This window comes from Grampus griseus (genome assembly GCF_964374135.1).
Source record: "Grampus griseus genome assembly, chromosome: X".
NCBI classification, from domain to species: domain Eukaryota; kingdom Metazoa; phylum Chordata; class Mammalia; order Artiodactyla; family Delphinidae; genus Grampus; species Grampus griseus.
Genome location: NC_138999.1, coordinates 104,503,365 through 104,516,349, shown reverse-complemented (window position 1 = coordinate 104,516,349; position 12,985 = coordinate 104,503,365).

Below are 12,985 nucleotides of genomic sequence, written 5' to 3'. Positions count from 1 at the left end.
CATGAAGATCAAAACAGAAATAAATGAAAAGAAATTAAGGAAATGACAGCAAAAATCAATAAAACTAAAAGCTGGTTCTTTGAGAGGATAAACAAAATTGAAAAACCATTAGCCAGACTCATCAAGAAAAAAAGGGAGAAGAGTCAAATCAATAGAATTAGAAATGAAAAAGGAGAAGCATCAACTGACACTGCAGAAATACAAAGGATCATGAGAGATTACTACAAGCAACTCTATGCCAATAAAATGGACAACCTGGAAGAAATGGACAAATTCATAGAAATGCACAACCTTCTGAGACTGAACCAGGAAAAAATAGAAAATATGAACAGACCAATCACAAGCACTGAAATTGAAACTGTGATTAAAAATCTTCCAACAAACAAAAGCCCAGGACCAGATGGCGTCACAGGCAAATTCTATCAAACACTTAGTGAAGAGCTAACACCTATCCTTCTCAAACTCTTATAAAATATAGCAGAGGGAGGAACACTCCCAAACACATTCTACGAGGCCACCATCACCCTGATACCAAAACCAGACAAAGATGTCACAAAGAAAGAAAACTACAGGCCAATATAACTGATGAACATAGATGCAAAAATCCTCAACAAAATACTAGCAAACAGAAGCCAACAGCACATGAAAAGGATCATACACCATGATCAAGTGGGGTTTATTCCAGGAATGGAAGGAATCTTCAAGATACGCAAATCACTCAGTGTGATACACCATATTAACAAACTGAAGAATAAAAACCATATGATCATATCAATAGATGCAGAGAAAGCTTTCGACAAAATTCAACACCCATTTATGATAAAAACCCTCCAGAATGTAGGCATAGAGTGAACTTTCCTCAACATAATAAAGGCCATATATGACAAACCCACAGCCAACATCGTCCACAACGGGGAAAAACTAAAAGTATTTCCACTAAGATCAGGAACAAGACAATGTTGCCCACTCTTACCACTATTATTCAACTTAGTTCTGGAAGTTTTAGCCACAGCAATCAGAGAAGAAAAAGAAATAAAAGGAATCCGAATCGGAAAAGAAGAAGTAAAGCTGTCACTGTTTGCAGATGACATGATACTATACACAGAGAATCCCAAAGATGCTACCAGATAACTACTAGAGCTAATCAATGAATCTGGTAAAGTAGCAGGATACAAAATTAATGCACAGAAATCTCTAGCATTCCTATACAATAGTGGTGAAAAATCTGAAAGTGAAAATATGGAAACACTCCTATTTACCATTGCAACAAAAAGAATAAAATATCTAGGAATAAACCTACCTAAGGAGACAAAAGACCTGTATGCAGAAAATTATAAGACACTGATGAAACAAATTAAAGATGATACAAATAGATGGAGAGATATACCATGTTCTTGGATTGGAAGAATCAACATTGTGAAAATGACTCTACTACCCAAAGCAATTTACACATTCAATGCAATCCCTATCAAAGTACCACTGGCATTTTTCACAGAACTACAACAAAAAATTTCACAATTTGCATGGAAACACAACAGACCCCGAATATCCAAAGCAATCTTGAGAACGAAAAATGGAGCTGGAGGAATCAGGCTCCCTGACTTCAGACTATACTACAAAGCTACAGTAATCAAGACAGTATGGTACTGGCACAAAAACAGACATATAGATCAATGGAACAGGATAGAAAGCCCAGAGATAAACCCACACACATATGGTCACCTTACCTTTGATAAAGGAGGCAAGAATATACAGTGGAGAATAGACAGCCTCTTCAATAAGTGGTGCTCGGAAAACTGGACAGGTACATGTAAAAGAATGAAATTAGAACAGTTCCTAACACCATACACAAAAATAAACTCAAAATAGATTAAAGACCTAAATGTAAGACCAGACACTATCAAACTCTTAGAGGAAAACATAGGCAGAACACTCTATGACATAAATCACAGCAAGATCCTTTTTGACCTACCTCCTAGACAAATGGAAATAAAAACAAAAATAAACAAATGGGGCCTAATGAAACTTCAAAGCTTTTGCACAGCAAAGGAAACCATAAACAAGACCAAAAGACAACCCTCAGAATGGGAAAAAATATTTGTAAATGAAGCAACTGACAGAGGATTAATCTCCACAATTTACAAGCAGCTCACGTGGCTCAATATCAAAAAAACAAACAACCCAATCCAAAAATGGGCAGAAGACCTAAACAGACATTTCTCCAAAGAAGCTATACAGATCGCCAACAAACACATGAAAGAATGCTCAACATCATTAATCATTAGAGAAATGCAAATCAAAACTCCAATGAGAGGGCTTCCCTGGTGGCGCAGTGGTTGAGAGTCCACCTGCCGATGCAGGGAACACGGGTTCATGCCCCAGTCCGGGAGGATCCCACGTGCCACGGAGCAGCTGGGCCCATGCACCTTGGCTGCTGAGCCTGCACATCTGGAGCCTGTGCTCCGCATGGGAGAGGCCACAGCAGTGAGAGGCCTGAGTACCACCAAAAAAAAAAAAAAAAAAGATAAACTCCAATGAGATATCATCTCTCACTGGTCAGAACTGCCATCATCAAAAAATCTCCAAACAATAAATGCTGGAGAGGGTGTGGAAGAAAGGGAACCCTGCTGCACTGTTCGTGGGAATGTAAACTGATACAGCCACTATGGAGAACAGTATGTAGGTTCCTTAGAAAACTACAAATAGAACTACCATATGACCCAGCAATCCCACTACTGGGCATATACCCTGAGAAAACCATAATTCAAAAAGAGACATGTACCAAAATGTTCATTGCAGCTCTATTTACAATAGCCAGGACATGGAAGCAACCTAAGTGTCCATCAACAGATGAATGGATAAGGAAGATGTGGCATATATATACAATGGAATATTACTCAGCCATAAAAAGGAACGAAATTGAGTTATTTGTAGTGAGGTAGATGGACACAGAGTCTGTCATACAGAGTGAAGTAAGTCAGAAAGAAAAAAACAAATACTGTATGCTAACATATATATATATGGAATCTAAAAAAAAAAAAAAGTTCATGAAGAACCTAGAGGCAAGACGGGAATAAAGACACAGACCTACTAGAGAATGGACTTGAGGATATGGGGAGGGGGAAGGGTAAGCTGTGACAAAATGAGAGAGTGGCATGGACATATATTCACTACCAAATGTAAAACAGATAGCTAGTGGGAAGCAGCCGCATAACACAGGGAGATCAGCTTGGTGCTTTGTGACCACCTAGAGGGGTGGGATAGGGAGGGTGGGAGGGAGGGAGACGCAAGAGGGAAGAAATATGGGAACATATGTATATGTATAACTGATTCCCTTTGTTATAAAGGAGAAACTAACACACCATTGTAAAGCAATTGTACTCCAATGAAGATGTTAAAAAAGAAAGAAACAAGTTTTACACACACACACAAAGACCTGAATAAAGGGGATGATAATAATAGTAACTAGCATATCTTGAACACTGTAGGCCAGACACTTGCTAAATGCTTAACATCCGTTATCTCATTCATTCAGTCCTCATAAATAACTCTTCAAAGGGCATGTTATTCATCCCTATTTATAGATGAAGAAATTGATGTTCAGAGAGGCAAAGTAATCTGCCCAAAGTTTCACAGCATGTGACAAAGTTAGCATTCTAATCTTTATCTTTGTATCTATGAAGTCTAAATTAATAAGCATGATTCCAGGATTTGTTCAAACCATTTTCCTGCCTCACTGAAGATGGGGGTCAGATAAAGTTTTTCCTTCTTAGGCAAACTGTGTCTTTGGGTTGTGGGTTTTTCCACATACTTAAAATATATATTTTTAGCAGCTCTGTCTACCTGGGCCCTAGGAAAGTTGTGGTAGCTTATAGATCAATGCTACCAATTTGTAATGGGAAGATGGTAGCAGTTGTGTGTTGCAATCAAAATAAGGCTTCCTGGGCTTTAGCAAAAAGAAATCATCAATGCATGAGTGAAGTGTAATGAGAAGCGCTGGACTGGAATTCGGGCACTTGAGTTATAAACCTAACTTGGTTACCTATATCCTATGGACATTGAGCAAGTCACTTCAACCTTGCTTGAAATTCAGTTTCTATACATGTTTCATGTCTCTGAAGAGTTATTACCCTGAAAAATACAAAGAATGGACTAGACAGCTTTTTCCCTTATGATCTTTTGTTTGTCAATCACATAAAAGAACTTAGAAAGACTATGCTTTGCCTTCCACCCCAGTTATGTTTCTTTCTAAGAAGCAGCTTGTTCTTTCCCTACATTTTCCTTTCAGCTGTTTCTGGGTATGCCTGGGGATGAAGTGACAGTGAGGTGAGGCAAAATTCAACCATTTCTGCACGTTGATGAGCTGACAGATGGAATATACCTGGGCATTTCTTTCTTCAATTCTCACCCCAGGGAAATACTTCTTGAGTTACACTTTTGGAAATGGGGATTTGGTGAATCTCAGGGCAGGCCAAATATTGAACCAATGGTAGTTGGTAGTGCTCCAGAGCAAGGTAGGGATTTGGGGTCTGGCCCATTATGGATGTTTATTAGCTGACATCTGTTCAGCTGTCATTTCCTAATTGTTTCATTTTCATTCATTGACATTGTTGCTAGCCTTAATGCAGGGACCCATTACAAACTAGGTAAAGTCTCTGATGAAATGAATGGGGAAGCATTTAGATCACGACTTTCAGAAATAAGAAATAATTCTCATTATTTATCATGTGTCTTAGAGAAGAAAAACAAGCTGACATATGTCAAACAAAATGAAAGGCTAGAGATCAGAAAGGCCTCCACAGCTGGCAATGAAGTAATGAGGTTGCTTCCTAAAGAAGAGGAAAAACTAACCCCTGAAACTAATGGAGGAAGAGGTTAAAATTTTACATCCCCTAGTTCAAAGGATGGAAATCAATTTCTATTTACACAAGAGACACAGAAGAATCTATTTTTTCCAAGAACAACTCTCATTGCAAAAAAAGTTACTATAGGTGGAGATTTTCACAAAGAACTTCCATATAGAATAGACCAGGGATTCATGGATCACAGAATTATAGACATTGCATCTGGTCAAATCCACCTACTTCATTCCACACATAAGGACAGTAATCCCCCCAAAAGTGAAGGGGCTTGTCCTGAAGTGCACAGCCACTAAGTGAGAAAGTCAGGCCAAAAATCCCAAGTGATTTCTAGTTGTCTTCTTTCCACTTTACCTTAATGCTTTGTTTTCCCTACTGAAAGGTATGGAAAGAGGAAGGGGGAATTATATTTTCCCTTGTAGATCCTCATATGTCTGGTTTTATTCCTCTTAGAAAAAGTGATCCAATTCAAGTTCACCATATTGCAAAGATGGTAAAGGGAGGTCACAAAAGATTCAATTGCTGAATGTGACTCATTTCACATGGAAGGTATATCTTACGCAGAGGACTGCCTGTCCTTGAAGGCAATCACTGTTGTGCTTTCTTGCTTTCACTGCTTTTCTTACTACCATAACATGACATATTTAAATACAGCGAATTTATATAAATGAGTAAAATAACTAGTTTCTTATATATAATTATTTTTTTTTTTGGCTGCGTTGGGTCTTTCTTGCTGCACACGGGCTTTCTCTAGTTGCAGCGAGCAAGGGCTACTCTTCACTGCAGTGTGCAGGCTCTTCATTGCGGTGGCTTCTCTTGTTGTGGAGCACGGGCTCTAGGCACACGGGCTTCAGTAGTTGTGGCACACGGGCTTAGTTGCTCCGTGGCATGTGGAATCTTCCTAGGCCAGGGATCGAACCCATGTCCCCTGCATTGGCAGATGGATTCTTAACCACTGCACCACCAGGGAAGTCCCTATAATTTTGTATACATTTTGCAAATATAAAATGTGAGACAGAGAAATCCTATTACAGTATTAGTAATTATTGTATTCTTAAAGGTTTGACATGTGTTAAAAGTATATATAAATTAAGTTTTTGGCTAACATTTAATATGGTTCAGTTTATATACACTAATGTATACTCAAATAATTTCTTACTATTTACCTTTATTATATTTCCTTTTGAATTCTTATTATTTTGTTAAATCCCCAAATAACAAAAGTGGATCAATGGTGCAAAACCTGTATATCAAAACATGAAGTAGGGCTTCCCTGGTGGCGCAGTGGTTGAGAGTCCGCCTGCTGATCCAAGGGACACGGGTTCGTGCCCCAGTCCGGGAGGATCCCACATGCCGCGGAGCAGCTGGGCCCGTGAGCCATGGCCACTGAGCCTGCGCGTCCGGAGCCTGTGCTCCGCAACGGGAGAGGCCATAACAGTGAGAGGCCCGTGTACCGCAAAAAAAAAACAAAACAAAACATGAAGTAAAGGTAAAGATAGTGATATAAATGTTACAGCTCAGAACAATCACAAATGCAAATCATGGTTATATATATACGTAAATATATATGTATATATAATTAGATTATATATTTGATAGTATATGATAGTAGCATGTGACTTTGCAAGTGTGATGATTTTAATGAAATAGGCAAAAATGATGGGGTGGTTGGAGATGAATTTGCTCAATTGGCATACCTCAGCAGTTACCCATTACCACAAATTTCTTATATATAAGCTGTCATTTCAGGGATATATAACCTATAATTTCAAGGATAAGATATCTGGCTTTCTTTTTATGTTAAAGATAAAATGGCAGAATTGTATAAGAATATTCAGCTGTGATAAAAACAGCTTGATTACCAAGAGTTTGACTCTTTTGGAACAATTGGTAACACTCTTTACTCATCAGAGGAAAAAAAATGACATTTCTTTGGGCATGTTACTGAAAGAAACCAGAGAATAGATTGGCAATCCATTTATATCTATAAGGCAGTGTGAACATGCAACCATCCAACTTTTGCATATGATATGCTCATGAACTTAGCTATTGCCAAGTGCTGAGAGCATTCTTAAATAAGAAATATCTTAATAATTTTGGGGTCTAAGTTGGACACAAATAATTACCAACATTTGATGGAGTCATGACACAATTGTACTTCATAAGGAATAGCAGCAAGAAAAGTTTAAAACTTTTAAACTTCATAAAATTAAGGTCTAAGAAAAGATGACTCAATATAAAACCTGACCTATTGGTCAAGCTATAACTGAGCAGGCTACAGATGCATATGTGAAAGTTTGCAAACAATAAATTAATTTTAAATATTATTTTTTAATTTTAAAATCATAATTACTTTTTACACTTACCTGAAAGTGATAGTCCTGTGTGTAGCAAATGCCCTTCAACTGCTGACTACGTCTAAATTTCAGCAAACACAAGGATAGATAAACCTCTTACTCAAACTCACTGAGCTGATTCTTTTCTCACTCTTTCTAGGTCTATCTCAGTAAGTTTTACCTTATTTCTTTTGCCTCTTTCTGTTTCTTCCATCTTAAAATTCTGCTTCTCTTGAATCAGTCTTCCTGGATCCTTCCCCTTTTACTCTAAATTAGGACACCTTGAATCACCTAATGGCTATTTTCTATTCTAGTTTCAAACTTTCTTCAATTCAAACTCATATACTCTCTGTACATATGGGCATAACATCCTATTGGACACGAGGTATCTAACATAAATGTACACACCAATGGATTCAATGATATATTCCAGGCCTTTTTTTTTTTAAAGCTCTCTCTACCACATCACCTTAGCTAATTTTGAGTTCAACATGGTGTGTGTTCAAGTAATGGTGTTGACTATCATATAAAAAATACTTTGGGCTATCAAATTTAGGTAATCCTGGATGAAAAACATGACAGATTCAAGCTTCATGTGGGTCAGTTAACTTCACACAGAGAAAACCTATTTCTCTGCCTTATATTATACCCCTACGCTAGATCAGCAGTCTCACTAATACCCGAAATTTCACTCCCCCACCTTATCTTACTACAGACATGATTTTATACACCTACAAAAATAGCATTATATTAGGTAAAATGGGATTTCACCCAGCTTTCTACTCTCATACAGTTTTCCTCATACTACTCATTTTCTCTCTGCCCACTTGACTCCCCACTCGTTTCAGTATAAACTCTAGGATGACTGTTAAGCAATAAACCAATCCTGCTACATTCCTCACACCTTCTTAAAGTAACTAGAACCAAGCTTTCCCACCAAACACCTAAGATCTATTCCAGTGGATGTTCTACCTTCATCTCTCTCTTTGACATTGCGTAATGTTCACCACTCTTTATTAATAGTGTTGCTCTCTTAGTTTCCATGGTAACACTTCTTTTCTTGTAGGACACAGAGTATCTAACATAAAAGTACATACCAAGACAGTTCATGATTATAAAAGTACATACCAAGACAGTTCATGATCACAGCTACATCTTTTATTACCTTATTATTCCTCCTCCACCCTTACTATGCCTAGCACTGTGTTAACATGCTGTTTGCTCATGGAAATGCCACTGACTAATTGACTAGAGTACTCACACTTTAACCATTGCTTTTGGCCAGAGTTCTCTCCTTGGCTTTTTTCCCTTCTCGATCCTCACTTTCTTCCTCAACAATTTCATTTATCCCTTAGAATTCTATTATCACCTATACACTGATGATTCTGAGAGCTTCATCTCCAGTCTAGCCAACTTCCCAGAACTACATTTTTACAGCCTACTATGTAACAACAATTTCAGTATGCCCCATACCTAACTCAAGTTCAACATGTTTAAAACTAAATTCATAATCATTTCCTCTATCTGCAATTAGCTTAATTGGCTCCTCCTGTATTTATAATCATGACGAATGTACCAACACCTACTCAGAAGCCATGTAAGAATCTAATGTTTATCCTACATTCCTCTCTCTTTTATCACCTAAAGCCAGTGGATCACTAACTTTAGTCAGCTCAGCATCATAAAAACCTTAGTTGCTGGCCCCATCCATATGTTCCACCCCCAGAGCCCCCTATTAATTTATCACCTTGACTATTACAATAGTTTTCCTCTGAATTATATGGCTATAGGAACTTCCATTTTAAATCTATATCTGTCACTGCTTCTAGAGACAGTGATCTTTCTAGCACATTTTTCTGACCAAGTTACTACTTTACTTACAATTGTTCAATGGCTTCCCATTATCTACAAGACAAAGTTTAAAGTCTTTAGCATGGTAAAGTAAGTCCTTCATGATGTGCTGCCTGCCTACGTGTTTGGCCTCATCTACCAGCACTCACCACACACCACACACCATTCACATACAGAGCACCTATGCTCTGTACCTGAATACTCCCGGTCAGAACTGTATGCTTTAGAGTTGTACACTCAATTACTTTGGGACAAGCATCACAGTTGCCTTGGGGCAGAACTAGAGTGGCAGAAGTTCATCGTATTCTCTAACTTCTTATATCCTGGAAAAGCCTATTATCACTGAGGAGTCACTTATACCACAGCAGCAACACTAAGAAAGGTGGTAATAAGTAAAATATTTATTAAGTTCATTCACTAACTGAAGCTTTGCAAGTGACTTGAAAGAAGGTTTATGCAGGCTCCTTAGTTTCACGGGAGCACTAGCATATCGCTGAATAAGATGTCATCTCAGGCTCTGACCATTGGTCTGGAGTCAGAAAAAAAATAGGTTAAAACCTTTCTTCTGTCTCTTGATTTCTTTAAATTTGTTTCCACATTAGTAAAATGAGAATAATAATAACTAGTTGGTGAATTGTTTGGAGAATTCAGTGAGATAAATTATCTCGTATAGTGCCTGGAACATAATAGGTACATTTAATTATGGCTATTATATAATAATAGTGTTGACAAATTAGAGATATCATGACTTTAGAGGACAAAATAACTCATTTTTCACATAAGAGGAAAGTGTATTTTTTAATAATAAATGCTCTGGGTCTTTATAAGCTATCAATTAATGAATACGTATTGATGTGTGTCGTTACAGAACAATAAACACATGTATGTTTTATACCTTTTTTTTCCTACCTTTTAGAGACCTATGTTATAGTTGGGGAGAGAAGGTAAATACCTGAAGCAAAGCTCTCATGAACACATAGAGGAAGCACTAGTTCCAGGTTCCCAACTCAGCAGTTCCTATGCTCACAACTTTGTTGTGCACACAGTTCCAGGGTGGAACCAATTGAAAGCAAAACATTTTTCTCAATTTCTGGCTACTTGCCCCAACCAATGAGTAGAAAGGCTCTGGGCAAATGTCCTGAATGATTCGTATAGACTGATAATAGATTATAATTGTATTTGTAATGAATATCCTTTTGCTGAGCAACATGGGGATATAAAGCTGACAGGGAAGAAAGCACAGTGAGTTCACCACACAAAAACAAAAACAGAGGAATTAATTGTGAGAGAGAATGTCTCTTTCAAATTTCTGTAGACCCTTCCCAAACAGTAGAAGTAGTGGAACACTGCTGCTAAATAATCATAAAGTATTGCTAATAATCTTGGCAAGGATGGTCTTCACTTTTAAGCACAAAGTTTCCATATTCAAGAGAAAAGGGCCAAGTACTTTGGGAAACTAAAAAAAATATCAAGGAACAAAGCTCATGTGGTCGCTATTGCCCTCAGCCTTACAGAACTTCCTCAGGAGTTGCATTTGACCATTTGTTCCCCTAACCAGCCCAGCTGCTCTCACCAGGATACTGTTCTGTCCTAGGAAACTGCCTGGTGTGTATTCTATTTTAGAAGTACACTTATCATTACTCTTGAATTGCCATTTTTGCCTTTGGAAATGCTCACAGGAACTAGCATCCAGAAGGTAAAAAGATTTTTGAAAGCTAGAAAATTTCCCAGTAGGAATTCCAATTCTCAGAAAGCCATTAAAGAACACAGGCTGGGTCATAGCTAATACAACAACAAAGCTGAAAATATCACTCAAACCATAATATTGAGTTAACAGTATTATTATAAGATGACAAAGAGTAATTATTAACAATATTTGCTGTCATGCATCGCTTCCTACCTTTTGCTAATGCTTCACATTGATTATCTCAATTAATATTCACAGCATTTATGTTCTGTATAAATGTAGAAACTGAAGCTCAGGGCGGTTAGGTAATTTGCCCATGGTTACCCAATTAATAAGTTGGCCAAGATGGGATTCAAACCCAAGTGTCTGTTTCTCACACCACCCCAATTCATTTGAGTCCCTTCCAGTAATGGAGCCTAACCCTTAGAACAAGCATAAATGTGATGGACCCTCAAAGTAAGTAAGCTGAGTTCTGCATTTATATGGTGAAGAAAGTTTTTTCTGACATTTTGTATCTGCTATATTTTATCCAGACATCTTTTGCTTTCGGGGTTTCAAGAGAAAATGGTGCGAAGTTACAGAATCCTGAGAAGATATTAATAATTGATTTGTGCCTGCTATATGTCAAGTACTTTACATATATTACTTCTTATTTTCAGGACAGTCCTTCAAGTTATTAGTATCATTGCCATTTAACATATGAGAAAACTAAAGCTCATAAAAATGGTTATAGAGCTAGAACCTGAGTTCCTATATTCCAAAGAGTCTCAACGCCTACTTTGGTGTTTTAGCAATTGGAGGCATTTTGGTGCTGATGCCCTCTTCCCCAGCCATCTTCTCTTCTGAAGCATAATGTCATAAATAATTTTTTAATTAAAATTAAATAGGATAAAAGACTATTTTGTAAAACGTTTCAGAATTATTAAAGGCAGAATTATGAAATCCTGCCTTTGGTCAGACTTTGGGTGTGCCAAATTTAATTTTTGTCAAATGAACCAAATCAAACAATTATTTTAATATTTTAAAAGTATCAAGCCATACTTGGCTTTATTTGCCAATAGCTGGCTTACGGAATTGTGCCCATATCAGATACAGTAGTTCAGAAAAAGGAGGGTTCTTCATTATCTATGGGCATCAATTGCCAAAGGATACAGATTTCTCCTTCCATCCCCCCCTTGATTATACACTAACTTGTTTCTATCTGTTATTTATTGCCACAATAATGTTGTGTAACAAATCACCCCAAAACTCAGGGGCTTTAAAGTACTAAGCCTTTATTTAGGTCAGGAGTCTGTGGGTTGAGAATTTAAGCTGTACTCAGATGGATGGTTCTTCTGGTCTTTGGTGGGCTTACTCACATGTTTGGTGGTTGGTGATTGATAGTTGCATCACAGGGGTGTCAGGGACACATGTCTTTCATCATGCAGCAGTCGAAACTATGCATGTCATCATGTTAAAGGGAGAGTAGCAAGAAAAGAGGCAGGAACAGGCAAGCACTTTTTAAAGCCTTCGCTTGCATTAAATTTTCTGCTTTCCAATTAGCCAAAGAAAGTCACAAGGCCAAGCCCAGTGTCTACAAAGATCAATGATATGGGAAGGCTTGATATAGATGGCGATTAGTGCAATCCATATATCATATTCCAGTCTTATAATAATTATTCACAACATTCCTACATGCAAAATATGCTTTCCTCCAATGCAGGATCTCAAAAGTCTCATTCAGTCATATCATCAGGCCTAGAATCCAGTATCTCATGATCGATGATCAGGTGCTGATAAGGCTCCTCTGATGAGGATCCAAAGACCAAGGAATTAAAATGAAAATTTATTGGCCACCCACATACCCAACATTCAGTGATGATAGAGGGACTGGATACAAAAATACTCTATTTCAGAAAGGGGAAAAAAAATGTGGGAAGCAGCTAGCCCTGGTATACATATATAGCATTTCCCACTGGACAAATGTAGCCAGAACCCTACAAAGTAGGGGTGGGCGATGTTTCTTAACTATGTCCATTACAATTCATGAGAATGGCTCACCTGTCCATTGATTTCCATGGCTTTTAACTTTATTCTCTGAAAATACTATTCTTTTTCCATTCTGCTTGGTCGCTTCTGAAGAGGGCATTTATAAATATAATTTCTGAGCAATTTTTTATCCTGCCTCCTGCTCACAGAATATTGAAGGCCCAGTGCTTTTCTGAGTTTTATACAATCTCATTCTCTTTTAATCCAGGCTGGTTGCACTTTGG